At 38.0% G+C, this 15,999-nt stretch overlaps 1 protein-coding gene across 1 annotated transcript in view; it reads left to right on the forward strand.

The window, feature by feature from the left end:
* LOC134793837 (uncharacterized) overlaps positions 1-15,999 on the forward strand; it is a 46,030-nt gene that overhangs the window by 17,647 nt on the left and 12,384 nt on the right. The window lies entirely within an intron of this gene.

Consider the following 15,999-nt stretch of genomic DNA (forward strand, 5'->3'; position numbering starts at 1 on the left):
CCCCGTGTGGTGACTGTAGGTACTTTGAACCAAATTTACACTGGACGAACTTTTAGAAGACAATAATGTACATTACGTGATAAAGCACGGCCCAATAACGCCCGGTCCTATAATCGACGTCCATTGATAACATAACAATATATGTAATTAATAGAATCTGGAGACTTTGCGCAAATCCACATTAATTAAAACAAAACCATTACTTTTCTAATGCACGAGACGCACTAGAGCACAGATTGACTAGCACGTTATTATTTCGCGGATTAGCAAAGTAATTTTTTATTTTATTTAATCTGTTGACATGAATATTGACAACGGATATTGTTGTGACAGCACTGGCTAACTGGACTCGGCCAATAGGCGCGCACGAGCACGGGCATGTGCACGATTACGTCAGAAGCTTTCGTCGCGTGAGAACCGCATTGTGCGCGTGCGTCACTTTCGTTGTCGGCGGAACACGGTGGAACATCCGAGCACGCTCTGATTTACTTTCTTTGAACTTGGAAAACGGTAGTTTGTGTGTATGGATACTCGTAGCTAAGTAGGCAAGAGCCTATTCGAAACGGAGTGAAGAATAAATATTTAGGCTACAATGCCTTAATTCGGGAAATTTTAATTAGAAATTATGTCTTTTAAGAATACAACCACGTACGGATATGATGGTCGTTTTTGTCTACGTGACAGCGTGATAAAACGGTGTCCGTCTCTTTCTATCCGGCAGAGCTAAAAAGTGACAGTTCTTTTGTCACGTGGATAAATGTGGATAAAGCGATCCATAATACGCCTGCTGCTCTAAATACTTTGGTTCTTGTATAAGTAGTAACTCGTAGGGATTAATTATGTAATTGCGAAGTTTTCCTTAGGTATGATTTATGAAATAATTGCTTCTAAGACTGACATTGCTAATATCTAGAGTATAACAGTTTTTTTTTTAAGCTCCGTATCATAAATCGAAAAAAGATTTGGTGACACATAATAACCACAATTTTAGACATTTTAGTTACCAACTAAATATATTATATAAATATAGGAAAAACGTCATCTATTCCAAGGAGTGGCTCTCAGCGACACTAATCTTAAATGCCAAGAGTGCCAGCAACATAAATTAAACCTAAGAAATTAAGAAAATGTTTCGCCAACACCGTCATCGCTTAGATTATACACATTTTATTCTAAATACCATACTCGTTCAGGTGCGGGAATGCAACCTTAGAAGTGGTCAATGTCACAGGTTCCTAGAAATAGATTTAAGGTGACAGTCCATTTGCAACGACATCAGCACTACCATTCATTTTACTATGGAAACTGACAATAACACTGACCCATTTGTACTAGTAGTGCAGCTGCGGTCAGAAATGGAATGTTACCCTTAAATGCTTAGCGATCTAAATGGCACATTTCCTCCCGCGCACGCTCCGGGGAAATTTTCTCGAGGGGCTACGGAATTGGGTTCTTCAAAAAAGGAGTCTTAAACCTGGTTAAATCTGTCGAATCGTATTTACTCGAGATCCGCTCATTTTTTTGTTCGAAGTTGGATACACACATATATTCTTCTTAGGGCCACTTGTACCATTCCAATAACACAGGGTTAACCGGTTAAACCTAGAGTTACCATGGTTACCAGTAACCCGGGTTAGTGGGATGGTAGGTACAAGTGGCGCTTAGGCCGTCAACATAGCGGTGCACCGTGCACGTTCGCAACGACATGCCAAAGCGCCGTACAAGGCTTGCACTTAATGCCTTATCCAAACGATCTAATGAGTTTCTTTACATCTGAACTCTTTGAAATGCGAACTTTCTACGTTGACAGTTACGCTTTGTTTAATTGTTTAACCTTAACTATTTAATCGTTTTAAACTAAATAGTAATGTCTGTTAGGAGTTGGTATTTTTCTTACTAGAAATGAAATAGGTAGTATTTGGACGCAGATTCGCTGCAGATTTAGAATTGATAACAATAAAGAAAATCTTACCAATTCCAAAAATCCTAAATATTGTATAAAATCATTTCTGATATATTTCTGATATATATTCGTTATTATACCAATAACGAATATAAAATGATATATCAATCATAAACGTATTACGCATAGACAGATAGTCCCCATACGGCTTACCTGCCAAAAGTGAAGCCGAAACAAGATCAATGTTGTGTGCGTGCGACGCTCGTGTTTTACGCTCAGCAACACACACATACCTATATGTATACAAAAACCTGTTGCCAGCATTCATTTATTTCCCTCAAAGTAAATGGCTTCACTGGGAGTGTACGGACTAGGGATCGATGCCTAATAAATCTATGATATCAATAATGTTAATATCTATAAGTTTCCATTTATAATTTAGTAAGTTTTCGAACAAAAAAAAAACAAATTCCGTTGCACCAAAGGTCAGATAGTACTTAACAACTCCTGAATTTTATGAAATTAGGAATATATCGGTAACTTTTTTTACTCCAATTAGGTAGCGGAATCTATGGCCAAAGTTATTTGAGTTATTCGGGCCCACGCTGTATAATGCGGTGATATAAATTTATTTATTGCAATATCCGCTGTTACCTGTTGAATTATTTAATGAGGCTTAAATAAAATATACGCTGACATTATATTACGTTAACTACAAAAGTACCAGTCCATGTTTGCAACGTTTTTAAAGAATAAAAATGTTTTTCCATTTATTTTTTACCTACAAAAAAAAAAATCTGACTCATTTCGTAGCTTGTCACAGAGACAATCAATATGAAAGTACCTAGAGACCCCATACTTTTGTCACTGTGACAAAGTACATACAAAATGGGTAGGAAATTAAATTATTTGACTGTACAGTCGAAAGTTTTAATTTATGACCCATTTTGTACCTTGCCACAGTGACAATAGTATGAGGACCCTCTAGCGACTTTCATATTGATTGTCTCTGTGACAAGGTACGAAATGGGTCATAAATTAATAGTTTCGACCGTACATATTCTAAACGGAAACTCTTATGTAATCGGACATCAGAAACTTAAAAAAGGTACCGTAAAATATTTTATAGCGAACAATCAAGCGTACAAGATTAAAACAACTTAATTATATAGCCTACAGATAAGTAATACGTCAAAACACCTCAGCCTGTCAGTTTATGTAAGAAAAACTGGCAAGTTTTTTGTGAACACAGATTAGTTTAAATGGCTGTCTGTAAAGCTAATATTACACTATTAGTAGGATGTACTCGCTAATGACTAATTTGAACAAGAGAAGTACATTTAAAAATGTTCAAATTATATGGAGTGCTTGTATTCTGTAATTAACCCAACAAAGATGAGGAAACTCGATTTGTCAAGTATGTGTTGAATTTCTTGTAGCACTTCAATTCAGTTTTATACCACATTCCTACTTATTTAAGTATGTATATTATAATTGTATGCATCTTCTATCTAGCGGATGATTAAATATATCTTAAAATAACACATTAAAACGTTAAAAACCTTTTTTACAAAACAATCTCAATGGCATCATATTAGGACAGATCAGTGATAAAATATCATATAATCCCACGTTGCCTTTTAATTAACGACAAGTAAAATAATTACAACATTACTCGCGTTATCCAATATTAAGCTCTTCAGAACCCACTAACCTAGATTATGATGAAATCGGCCACTTAACGTAACAATAAGCTGGTGGACACGGACAGGGGAAAGGGGTAAGTCATTTTTGACAAACTGACGAAATTCTTTGCTGAATCAAGTACGTTATGACTCGAGAAATTATGCCATACGCGAAGTGCGTTGTGAGGAAAATATATACTTAATATATAAACGTATGTATGGTACGAGTACTTAGGTAAATTGTGTGATAATTCCTCCTGACAGGGAAGTAAAGTGCCACTTAAATCCATCCTAGCAGGGAAGAAAACGCCCTTTTCTGAATAGGTGAGGTGAAAATAAATGAACGAGTAGGTAAGATGTGCCGCATTCTTGATGTGACTAGATCGCTCATAATTGATATACTTAATTAATTATTTGAATTACAAATATAAAATAAATGCGGTTATATTAATCCCTAGAACTTGACATTATGTTGCTAGGATGACAAGATTCGCTAAAGACATGAGTGTATTTCGCTATTTTCGCTCGTACATGTATTAGCGAGACCCGTGATAACTAAATGACATCTTTTAGTCATTTTGCTGTCAGTGTAACTACGTTCGAATTGGCTTCAAAATTACATCCTTTAGATATCATTTTAACATCAAACTTACGTTCGAATAGGCCTCTAGTTACCACAAAACGAATAATCTTGCAGCAACAATTATTGTTGCTGCAATAGTTATTTGTTTCACTCGGGGGCAAAGTTGTTGTTTAACCGCTCGTGCTAATATTGATACCCGAGCAAGCGAAAGATTCCAAAATAGAACCACGAGCGTAGCGAGTGGTTCGAAAAATGGAATCTTGAGCGTTGCGAGGTTTTCAAAGCACGAGGGTTAAACAAAATTTGCCCCTGAGTGAAACACAACATTTTTCACCACACCAACCCGAAGCAAATATTAAATGTAAAATATCAAACAAAATCAAACCAAATCAAATTCAAATGAATGTTATTAAATATTTATCATCCAAAATCATCATTTAAAATTCAATTCTACTAGCAAACATAAGAAAACAACTCAAAATTTGCATTTGATTACTTTGCCTCACATGTGAATTACTGATAGCAAAGTCTATCCGTTTTTGAAGTGCAAAGTAATTCTTTCCGAGCTGGTGTGGTGAAAAATATTATATTATGCGCTTCAGTTTTCGTCTTAATTTTCATTTATCTATAGTAGTAGGTAATGTAATAGCTTCACATATGTTTCGGCACCTTACATGCATTAAGCTTCTATGTTTACGGAATATTAATTACTATTAAAACATGACATACAAGGTTGGTACCTATTTCTCGCAATGCGGATTTGCGCCCTACCGCCCACTTCGTCGTAGGCGGCTCCCACGGCCGCCGGACACGCGGAAACTTTGACATTGTAGACCATATTTGTATTGATTTAGGGTTCAAAGTCTTTTGTAATAAAGTTAGGGCCTAGTTCATTGCTGCAGGCACCTTCAGTGCAAATTCCGATTATGAGATATAGGTTCACAGATATGACGTCACTCGGCAAAGTTCCAAGGTATCTTTTGAATTGCATCTACAACTATTGTATTGTGCTAGTTTTTTTTTTAATTGCTTGAAGGCCTTTCTAGTTCAGCGTGAAACACTGATGTATTCCGTACGCCTTTAGAGGATGATGACGATCTAATATGATGTATTTCAATTCAAAAGTTATCCTTACGAACAAAAACGTCAGAAAGTTACATCATGTCAATTTTTATGTAGTAGCTTCCAGAAGTATCCTAAATCTCCACTCTTACCTACCTAATGGCTCCTCTTCACCTTGGGCCAACGCCAACGCCAACGAGGGACGCATTTATGCGTTAGAGGGAGCAAGTGATATTGCTATCTCATTTTACCGCATGGCTGCGTCCCTCGTTGGCGTTGGCCCAACGTGAAGAGGAGCCATAAGACCTGTCTCCACACGGATTGGCTCGCCTTTCCTGTGGGATTAGACAGTGAAGTTGAGATGGTAATTCAGGTGATGGGCAGTCCTGCGTTTCCTTAATTCCGTCCCAGGCGGTGTAATATCTTACACCAGAAATCGTCTGCAAGAGACGCAAAGGCCAATGACCTAGGTACCTAAATTTCCACTCTTATCGAAATTAAACTTATAGCAAACTACTACGCACTTAGGTACAATTTGTTCAACGAATTTAACTACCTATTAGTCTATTTGAAATAATCCATTTTAACCTTTTGACCGCCAGACTAAGAAACGAAAAGCTACCCACCCTGAAACCACCACGACAAAAAAAAACAAAAGAGAATACACAGAACATAAACCAGGATTTCAATACTTACCTATTATAGTATTATTATTGTGAATCCATAAATTATTTTCATTTTCATTCTTCTAACGTAATGATGCTTCTAAGTATGTCCGAATTGCTACAGGTGTAAATTTCTTCAAAAAGTAAATTTTCATCAGGTACTAAAAAATCTGAACCCATTTGATTGAGATATGTTTTTTGCTTTGACGTCTAAACGTTAATTAGGTAGGTACTAACACAGATCATAATATGAACTAGAATTATGTATATTATAATACTAGTAGGTACCTACTAAGGAAATCCATAATCTAACATTTTAATAATTAATAAGTAACGTTAAAGCTGGCATGCTTTGTGGGTAGAAAACATTTATTTACATACAATATATATACAGTGGTACTACTAAACGAAATTAATAACTAGCTTAAATCTAAAATAGGCCCTTGAGGCATTGTACCAAGGATGCTGGCGGCATTTCCTCGCTGTATCGCAATGCTGATACGTTGTGCGAGGTAGCCGCCAGCTCTTCGGTCACCAGTTACGTCAACCAGACGCTTCGCGATTTCTGCGAACAACTTATGCGCGCTGGGACCCCATGGACCTAGAGTTTCAACACCAAATGGTACAAAATGGTACTCTCTACCGAGGCTCTTATATTTGTTACGTTTTAGAATTTCGGCGCTTTCCGCCGCTCCGCCCGCTTTTACAGTAGTCCGTTGGAGGTGGGACGGTGCCAGTGTGTCTACGCAGGTAGCATCCCACACCAACATCCGTCCCAAGCTCCAAGGAACTAAGGACACTCCATCGGGCCTCTTACCATCATCTCTGATAATGCCAGTCGGCTCAAGAAGAGCAGGCACATTGATGGTGGCAAGAGACCGACGGACTATGTCATTAAGCGACGCATGTCTCGAAAAACGGCCTGCACTTTTTTGACAAGATAATCCGTGGTGTCCCAGTCGGTCCACGTCCGTGCCACAAGAGCATATGTGTGGCGTACACACCGAAACCCCGAGTCGCAAACCAGTCGCCAGTCTAAGGGAGGCCGGATCCAAGAAAGTACCAGTATTGGGCGAAGGATGGGCATGTAGCCAGTAACCGGCTTCCCGGGCTCCGACCGCCAAAAGCCTCGCGCGGTCTGGACCTGTACAGTTGTTTAGGAGAGTATTGTAAGTTAAATCACAGTAAACATTATCCCAACTCCTTTGTGAATTTGGGTTGTCTGGAAATTGTTTGCCTGGGCAAGCAATTTTAAAAGCATTTTTGGCGTCCTCAAAGCCCGCAGTCTCATGCTTTTAAATCCTCATAATATCTTTTAATGTTTAAAACGATAAAAACAACCATTTATTTATTTAAAGTAGGTAAACTAACTAAATTTAATTATGAAATCATGCGAATTGAAACGTGATATTTTTTTTCCATATCCTAATGAGCCTTTACAATACTCTATAGGCTCATGGTGCCAAAAATAAATTAAAACTAATCAGACAAGCGGTACTGTTTTGTTATTAGCTCAGTGCCTTAACAGGCAGCTGATCTCATTCCTCTTGGCATTCCTGTCACAATAATTATGCTAACAGTGTATTTCCATTGTAAATTGGTAGCCACGCGTGGTATACGTTATGGTGTAAGGTTGCCAGTGCGCAATAAAGCAAACCTACACGGAAGCTTTATTTTTAATGCTATTGACAAAACATCAGGCGCTGGTCCAGACCCGCCATTTATGTCATGTAAATGTACATAATTATTATCACTGAGAAAAACAATTGAAATTGCATTAAGGCGAACAGGAGCTGTGTTTTAAATATTTTAGGTAAATATACCCGTCTCGCTAACGGAAGCGGCACCTAAAAGTAGTGCGATAAGGACAAGGCGAAAAATCCTGCGTAAAAATCTCAAAAATCGAGGTTTCGTACTCCTCTGTTTCCTCCTCCAAAACTTAACCAATCGTAACCAAATTTGGAAATCTAAATGATTATGAAATTATCTGTGTCGGACCGTTTTGCTTTTTTGGCTAATTGATATCAGTTTTGAATGCCACGCCTCTCATTGCGGCATAGTCAATTAGGCCATTTTGGCCATTTTTGAAGGGCTCTAGCGCCTTAAAAAATAAAAATATCAAAAAAAGCAAAACGGTCCGACACAGATATTGACAATATTAATCTGTGTTGAAAAAATCATTGCTCTAGCTTCAAAAACCACGGAGGAAAACGAGGAGTACGTTTGTATGGAGGAATGACCACTCCCGTTGGCTCTTAAACAGTTCCATATGAGCCTATTGAACCAAGCAGTAAAGATTACTGTTCGTACGTTACGTACGTACGTGCATTTATTAGTTGATATTGTATGTAGCAGTTAATCTTAATGAAATCACTTTAATGTGATGTGTTTTATAAAAATAGTATTTATATTTTATCGCTCCCAACTCTTATAATAATCAAAAAAGACAAACATAGAGCTTTGGTTAACATACAATAAATTGTGTAAACATATTTTTCATAATTTGAATACCCAGGGAGAAAAATGGGGACTACTATGGAAAAAATGTCGTCCATGATCCTCTCATAAAAATAATTTGATTCGTTCCCTAGTTGTATCAGGCGCTCGGTAGATTGCGCATCAAAATGATTAAAACATGAATCCGTAAACGAAACAATGACATAATGACATGGCTTGTCCATTGTGTCCAAATAGGCAGTGACAGCGATGCATTCTCGGCAAAAACTTGATGGTTTAAGACGTCACGCGGTGTCTCTAGGTTACTGACTACGGTCAGCAAAAAATGCAAAGTTCAATAATTTACATTTGAGAAGTTCACGGTTAATCAGTTTCTTTTCTTTCCGGGCGAACGGACACAATCACTTGCGAGTATCGAAACTTGATAGTTTAATCATATTCAAATACGACTGTGACTTATTAGATAAAATATGACTAAATTTACCTATGTATTAAAAGTAAAATCAATTTTAGATTTAAATAAGTACGTCTTCATCATACGAAGTTTATTTATTGTTTGTTTTGGTCTTATTAACGTCTCATTAACCATTAGGTAGGTAAAAAATCTATAGATAATGTAGATAAGTAAATAATATGTAAACTGAACCAGACCTTGGCCTTTCTCTGTGATGGGACCTGTTTAAGGCGATATGATTCGACTCATCAACGAATCTGAGGGGGTGAGGTGCGCGGCAAACTGTGAAGCCCCGCCCGCGCGTCCCGCGACCCGCTCGCCGAGATCGTGAGCGCGCGCCGCGCACGGTAAACATAGCAGACGGGTCACAGTATAATGATCTTATGATGGCAGTATTTTAACTAGACCGGGAAATGGTCACGTTTTAGAGTTTTTATTGTATATGTACGTATGTATTTTTTGCATTGCGTATTTCTGATCATTTCATGTAGAATTATTATTTTTATATAGACATGTGTACTTATTATTGATCAGTAAAGAACGTTTTAATTTCATGGCAGCGTGTTCGAGTTAAAGTACCTAAAGGAAAGTAACAATTTTAAAGGAGACGGTCAATTAAGGGTTCTATTTATAAAGGTTATTAACCTTAATCAATAATTTTACTTTACAGATTCCTTTAACTCAATAACGCTGCCGTGAAATTAAAACGTTGTTACTTATCAGTAGTACTTATTTATAAGCTCTAAAAACAAAAAAAAACAGTTTCAAAGTAAATTTCTGATAACTTTTTGTCAGTGCAAGCCTTATGGTTTCTTCTTGGCAACATTTTACATGAAAATGTTTTTGGTGGGTCTCATTATCACAATTTCCAATACTTTTTCACCTCAGCAGCTCGAACAAGGGTACTTTGCTTCTTAAAAACAGTGAGCAAAATGCGATTTTGCTTTTTATCTCTGTCCCTCTAGGTATGTTCTCACTGCTTAGGGTGAAAATTTTTGTGTACTACACGAGATCAAAGTTATTTACATCTCGTGCGCTTTTGAATCCCTTACTACGCTCAAGATTCTAAATTAGATTCACTCGCTACGCTCGTGAATCTATTATAGAATCTTTCGCTTGCACGGGACTCAAAATAAGCACTCGAAGAAATATCAAACTTTGATCTCTAGTTGTACAAATAACTATTGTTGCCTAACTTAATAAATTATTGTTTACAATACCTATCGACTTTATACCTACTTTAATGATCACACAATTTTAACGAAACAATGTTTTCAAGAAAATAATTCAATTAAGTGCGAGTCAAACTCGCGCACCGATGGTACCTACATTTTATTAAGTACATTATATATATATTTTTTAATTAAGTTGTAACTGACTCATCATCATCATCTCAGATAAGCCATAAGATGTCCACTGCTGAACATAGGCCTTCCCCTTGGACCTCCATTCCGGTCGGAAGCGACCCGCATCCAGCGTCTTCCGACGGCCTTAACAAGGTCGTCTGTCCATCTTGTGGGTGGACGTCCTACGCTGCGCTTGCTAGTCCGTGGTCTCCACTCGAGCACTTTTCGACACCATCGGCCATCTTCTCTGCGCGCAATGTGGCCTGCCCATATATATATATATATATAACATTTTCAAGAAGTCTGGTCGCTTGTGGTGAAAAAAAATGTATGGAGAACAGAGTGGCCAACTTTCTTAAAAATAGTTTATCTAATACTGATTCTAAAATGGTATCACACATGCTATTTACATTTCTACAAATAAAGATATGGCCTAGATGGTATTTAAAGTGAAGTATGGTGCTAACTAGTAAAAAAAACAAAAGTGCGATTATCTCGAAAACCACGAAACTTTTACTAGACCTATAAGTGCATTTTCTGGACCAGCCTAAGCTGCCCTGTTGATGGTTAGAAGGTTGTCCATTAATTACTGGACATTCTGTATAGAGATGTAACTAACCCAAATCGATAGTCACAGCAAGCGATTACGATTGGATGGCACGTAGACTGAGGTATCGAATTGTGACGTATAATGAATTTTTATTTGCGATTTAAATAAAGCTAGAATTATATGGTTTTCGCGCAAGGCATTTAATACACCGACCGAGTAGGTCGCACCCATTGTCAAAATCTAAACTAACTGGGGATCTATTTTAAAGTTTATTTATGTTATTTCTGTGTCAAATTTGTTGTCTGTTAGGTGACGATAAATATATCCATATTTACAGTTGATTATCCACCTTTTCCTTATTTTTATTAAAAGAAAAATGAAAAATTCATATCGATTTACTCGATTACGATTACTCGACTACCGATTCATAAAGGTGGTGTCCGGCTAGCCCTAAAATTAAAAAAAAGACGTAGAACGTAAACGTTCGTAGTGCAATTGTTTTCCTTTGTGATTTCGATGTGCGAGACATTTTACGTTGTATTGCTGTTGTGAGTGACAGATGTCAAATAACGCAAATAAATATGCACACAGTATATGTCGGTGACTTTAGTTCGTCTACGGATCTCCTCATTTCTGATTTGATCACGCAGAGAAACTCCGAGCATAGCCCTCTCCATAGCTCGTTGAGCGACTTTGAATTCTCAGATGAGGCCGATAGTGAAAGACCACGTAACTGACTGAATAACACAAAATATTAAAAAAAATTGTCTTATACCCGCCTTATTTTGAACTCCCTGTAATCACACCCCGTATTCCGCACCCTTCACAAATAATCTGATTTAGTAAAGTTTACTAAATGTTTTTTTTTATGATCTTGATCGCGTAATAATGTGTAAAACCCAAAATAGCGTCTTAAAACGTATTAAATTTTTTATAATGTGATCTTATTAAGCATTTATATGAGAAGAGCGACAAAATTTTACGATAGTTATTTATAATTTTTTTTTCGTTTTCAATAAAGAAGGAAGTTTGAGAAAATTTTGTTAATTAACAATTGCCTAAATAACTTTAAGATAAATTTCTACAAGTAGTACATTTATTGACATGTTTTAAATACACCATAATTTTTTTTTAATTTTCAATGAATATTTAATACCTTTAAAATTATATTGAATGTTACGTAATCGCTTTTTCACGCCGAAAATGAGGCGTGGAGGACTGTGTTCAGCGTTGAATAAAAAGTATAAATAATGGAGATACAGTCCTGCAAGTATATAATGTTGTATTGGAAATATCCTCCTCTTTAATAATATTAACTAGATTTTGCCCTGTGCGCGGGGCCCGAGGGCCCCGCGGTACGCGTGTTGTTTGCTGTTGGTGCTGTTGTTGACGTGTTGTTGTTACTGTTGTTTGTGCTGTTGTAACTATTAACCTAACCCACTTTTCTGGTAGCAGTCCGTTTCTGTAGGGTTCGCAGTTCTAACCTAACCTAACCCACTTTTCTGGTAGCAGTCCGTTCCTGTGAGGGTCGCAGTTCTAACCTAACCTAACCCACTTTTCTGGTAGCAGTCCGTTTCTGTGAGGGTCGCAGTTCTAACCTAACCTAACCCACATTGTTGGTAGCAGTCCATTCCTGCTGTTGTTATTGTTGTGTAGTAGTTTGTTTTCCAAAGGGAGAAATAAATAAAGTTGTACTTTTGATAGAAAGAAAAGATCCGCATGCGAGAACTTCATTCCCGCAGCTCGGCCTTCGGCCTCGCGTGCTTGGGAAATCGTAACTTTTCCTATTGGGTCGTGTTTCAGCTCCAACTTCCTCCACACGTGTGACGCTTCGGGCCTTCGGCCCAACGCGGAGCTCGGCCTTCGGCCTTCGCGAGCCTTGACGCTTCGCCGTCGGGCCTTCGGCCCGCCGGCTCCGCTTATCAAGAAAGTTGACTTTGTAGGACGTTTGGAGGAACTGCATTCACGCAGCTCGGCCTTCGGCCTCGCGTTTTGGGAGTCGGGGTGGAGGCTCCGGGCCTTCGGCCATCCACTGGGGTCGGCCTTTGGCCTCCCTGCCTGAAGCTCGCCCTTCGGGCTCGCTTAACACACTTTTTGTATAGGATTTTGCTTTGTTCGTCATTCCCGCAGCTCGGCCTTCGGCCTCGCCCAAAATTACTGGGGGTGGAGCATGCTTGGACATTCGAGATAAAGTTCCGGGCCTGACGGCCCTCCGCGGGGTCGGCCTTCGGCCTCCCAGCCTGAAGCTCGCCCTTCGGGCTCGCCTAACCTACTTGGAAATTTGAATTTGGCCCGTGTCCGCCGCCATTCTGGATTTTTCCAAAAATTTCTTTTCACATGGTAATTTTGGGCCCCCAAGCTCGCCGCATGTCAAATCTCAGCGCGCTCGGACCAACTTGAAAAAAATTAAAAAAAAAGTCGGCCTGTTTGAAAATGTTTAAATGCAGTTTGTTTTGTCTTGGGGCCCTCTATGACATTTGATCGAGCACCCCCCACCCATCTCGCACCGTTTAAAAGTTGCCATACAAAATTAAAATGACCATTATTTCCGCCATCTTAGATTTTTTCCAAAAAAATTTTTTTTCATAGGAATCTAGAGGCCTTTATCTTTCGCCATGCCAAATCTCAGCGCGCTCGGACCAACTTGAAAAAAATAAAAAATAAAGTCGGCCATTTTGAAAAAATTTAACTGCAGTTTTTTTTGTCTTGGGGCCCTCTATGACATTTGGTCGAGCACCCTCCACCCATCTCGCACCGTAATATGAATACTTTTTGAGATATTGGGGAAATTAAAGATCTCTACTTTTTCCCCCTTTTTTTGCTTATAACTTTTGATATTTTGTGTGTGCCACTACACGCTTCGAATGCATTTTTCTAGGCATTATGACGAATCTAATGAGGTATCACACGTATTTTTAGGAGTATTATCTCTATTTTTCACCGTGTTCAGTTTCTCGAACAAGACTAATACAACCAAGCGCAAGATGAACTGCCTGTAGGCACCTTGAACTCTCAATTATATTTAATTCATGTCGACCGTGGTCAAATATTAAAATTAGTGATATGTATTTAGTTCTTAAATAATTGTATTGTGATATGCCTATTAGGGTAATTTTTTCAATTATTTCAATTTGACATTTTATATTTATTTAAATTTATGATTATGATGATGAATTTGCACGCTTGACGGGCGTGGCGCGTTGCATGCGATCCAAAGCCGGGCGCCTTCGGCACCCTCATACTAAAAGCGTAACACTATACATATATTGTAACATCCCCATACTGTATCAATACAAATAAATAATTTCTGATTTTCAAAGGAGTCAAAGAGCACGAATTAATATAATCATTTTGCAGATCGGATGTAGGTATATCAGTAAAGGTGAAATACTGTAAATATATCATACTTACATACTCACAATTATATTATCTAGAAATATAATATTATTTACCTACATTGAAATTGGTTGCTGACCTAGTGAAAATACTGAAATATTTTAACTGTTGATGTAGGAAAGCTAGGCGCTTTCAAGCACCTCGTAAAGTATTAGATGCTTCTGTTATCAGAAAGTGTGTTTTTATAGCACTTAGTGACTTTTTCTTACGTTTCATATGCTTTGTTTCCCATTGTTTGTAAATGGTAAAATCACGTGACCGCGCGGAACATACTGACGCAGGTCCGTCCTCTACAAGCGCTGCCGCGCGACTGAAGAGGGCGTAAGTGCGTTCGCGAGTGATGGCGGTTGCGGATTTAGTAGGTATTGAAACATAGAAATTATTTTAATGATGTTACCGAGACAAAGTGATCCAAATCATCTAGATTATCTTATTACCTATACATTTATGTAAAAAACAAGTCAAAAAAGTTTGTATTGTAGCTCTGAGATTGATTTATTGTTAAAAAAAGGCGTAACTTTGGAATTTTTTTCTATCGAGCAAAGTTTATCTAATCATGTTTTTGAGATCCAAAACATATCTGCCAGATCCTTAAGTATAAGATATATTTTTTTCACAATTTTAAAACATTGTTTCTTATATTTCCGATGGATTCAAAAAACTGGTTCGCTTAGCTCGTACGGGAAAAGCACGCCTTAATATCTAGATTTTCCTCGTGTTATAAAGTGTTAGAAGACTCTATCATTTACAGGTACCTGTTTCACTACACTATATAGGCTCATGATGATGCCAATGGCAATTTATCTACTTACCGACATGCTTGTTACTCACTCAAGCAAACCAACTAATGAGATGTAGCTAAAAAAACTGACACTAACCTGTATCTAAATTCTATTTACTCTAAAAATTAAACGGATGGTGAAATTGCCGGCAAGGAAGTGCTGTTAATGAATTAGTTCTTAGCGAGCAAAATCTAGCAGAAAACAAAATTATCACGTCTATTTAAAGTGACCAATCGATTTCAAATATTAAGTAAAGTAGAAATCCTTAAAGAAAATTAAAAAACCTTGCAAGTTTAGTCACATGACAGTCACACGTGGGCGAGCGTCCGGCGCCCGTTCGCGCGCTCACATTCACCCGTCTGTGCCAGCCCTAATTCGTTTCCATATAAGGCCGTCGGCGCGGCGCATAAACTCTGTATAAGGACTAGGTTACACGATTTACTACTTTGGTTACGTAGTAACTTCTGTTTTACTTTAAAGGTAGGTCATCATCATCATCATCATATCAGCCAGAGGACGTCCACTGCCGGACATAGGCCTCCCCCTAAGAGTGCCACAATGACCGTTCTTGCGTCACTCGCATCCAGCGGACTCCCGCGACCTTTACCAGGTGTCAATCGGATAATCGGATTATACCTACCGCACAAGTTCGATAATAATTATAATTAAAAAAGGTCGCTGTTTAATATCTAGGATTATGAGCCTAAAAGCTACGAGCAATTGGGTTGAAAATGATTTGCCAATAGTACCTAACAGGGTTCTCTATGTATCGTGTAAAACTACCTTTACTATACGCAAAATGGTGACCAAATCTAGGCAAGGCTGTGATTCATAGGACCTTGTACCTACGTCACCCGGTGACTTCAATCAAATATCAATTAAAAACTGCCGTCAATTAACGTGCTGTCTAAATGGATTTGCATGTAGTCATTGTAGTCCGCATTCCAAGCTAGGTGATTAGGTGAGGTTCTGAAAATAGCTTTATTTGACTTAAATTAGGCTTTAGCCTTACAAGTTTAGCCAATTATCACTAGAAAAGGCCTTGTGTCTAGTGATAATTGGCTAGAGTTGACACTCCTTAAAAGTTTGTTGGTTCATATTTAAAAATATACCTAA

Source organism: Cydia splendana, chromosome 9 (assembly GCF_910591565.1).
Source record: "Cydia splendana chromosome 9, ilCydSple1.2, whole genome shotgun sequence".
Taxonomy (NCBI): domain Eukaryota; kingdom Metazoa; phylum Arthropoda; class Insecta; order Lepidoptera; family Tortricidae; genus Cydia; species Cydia splendana.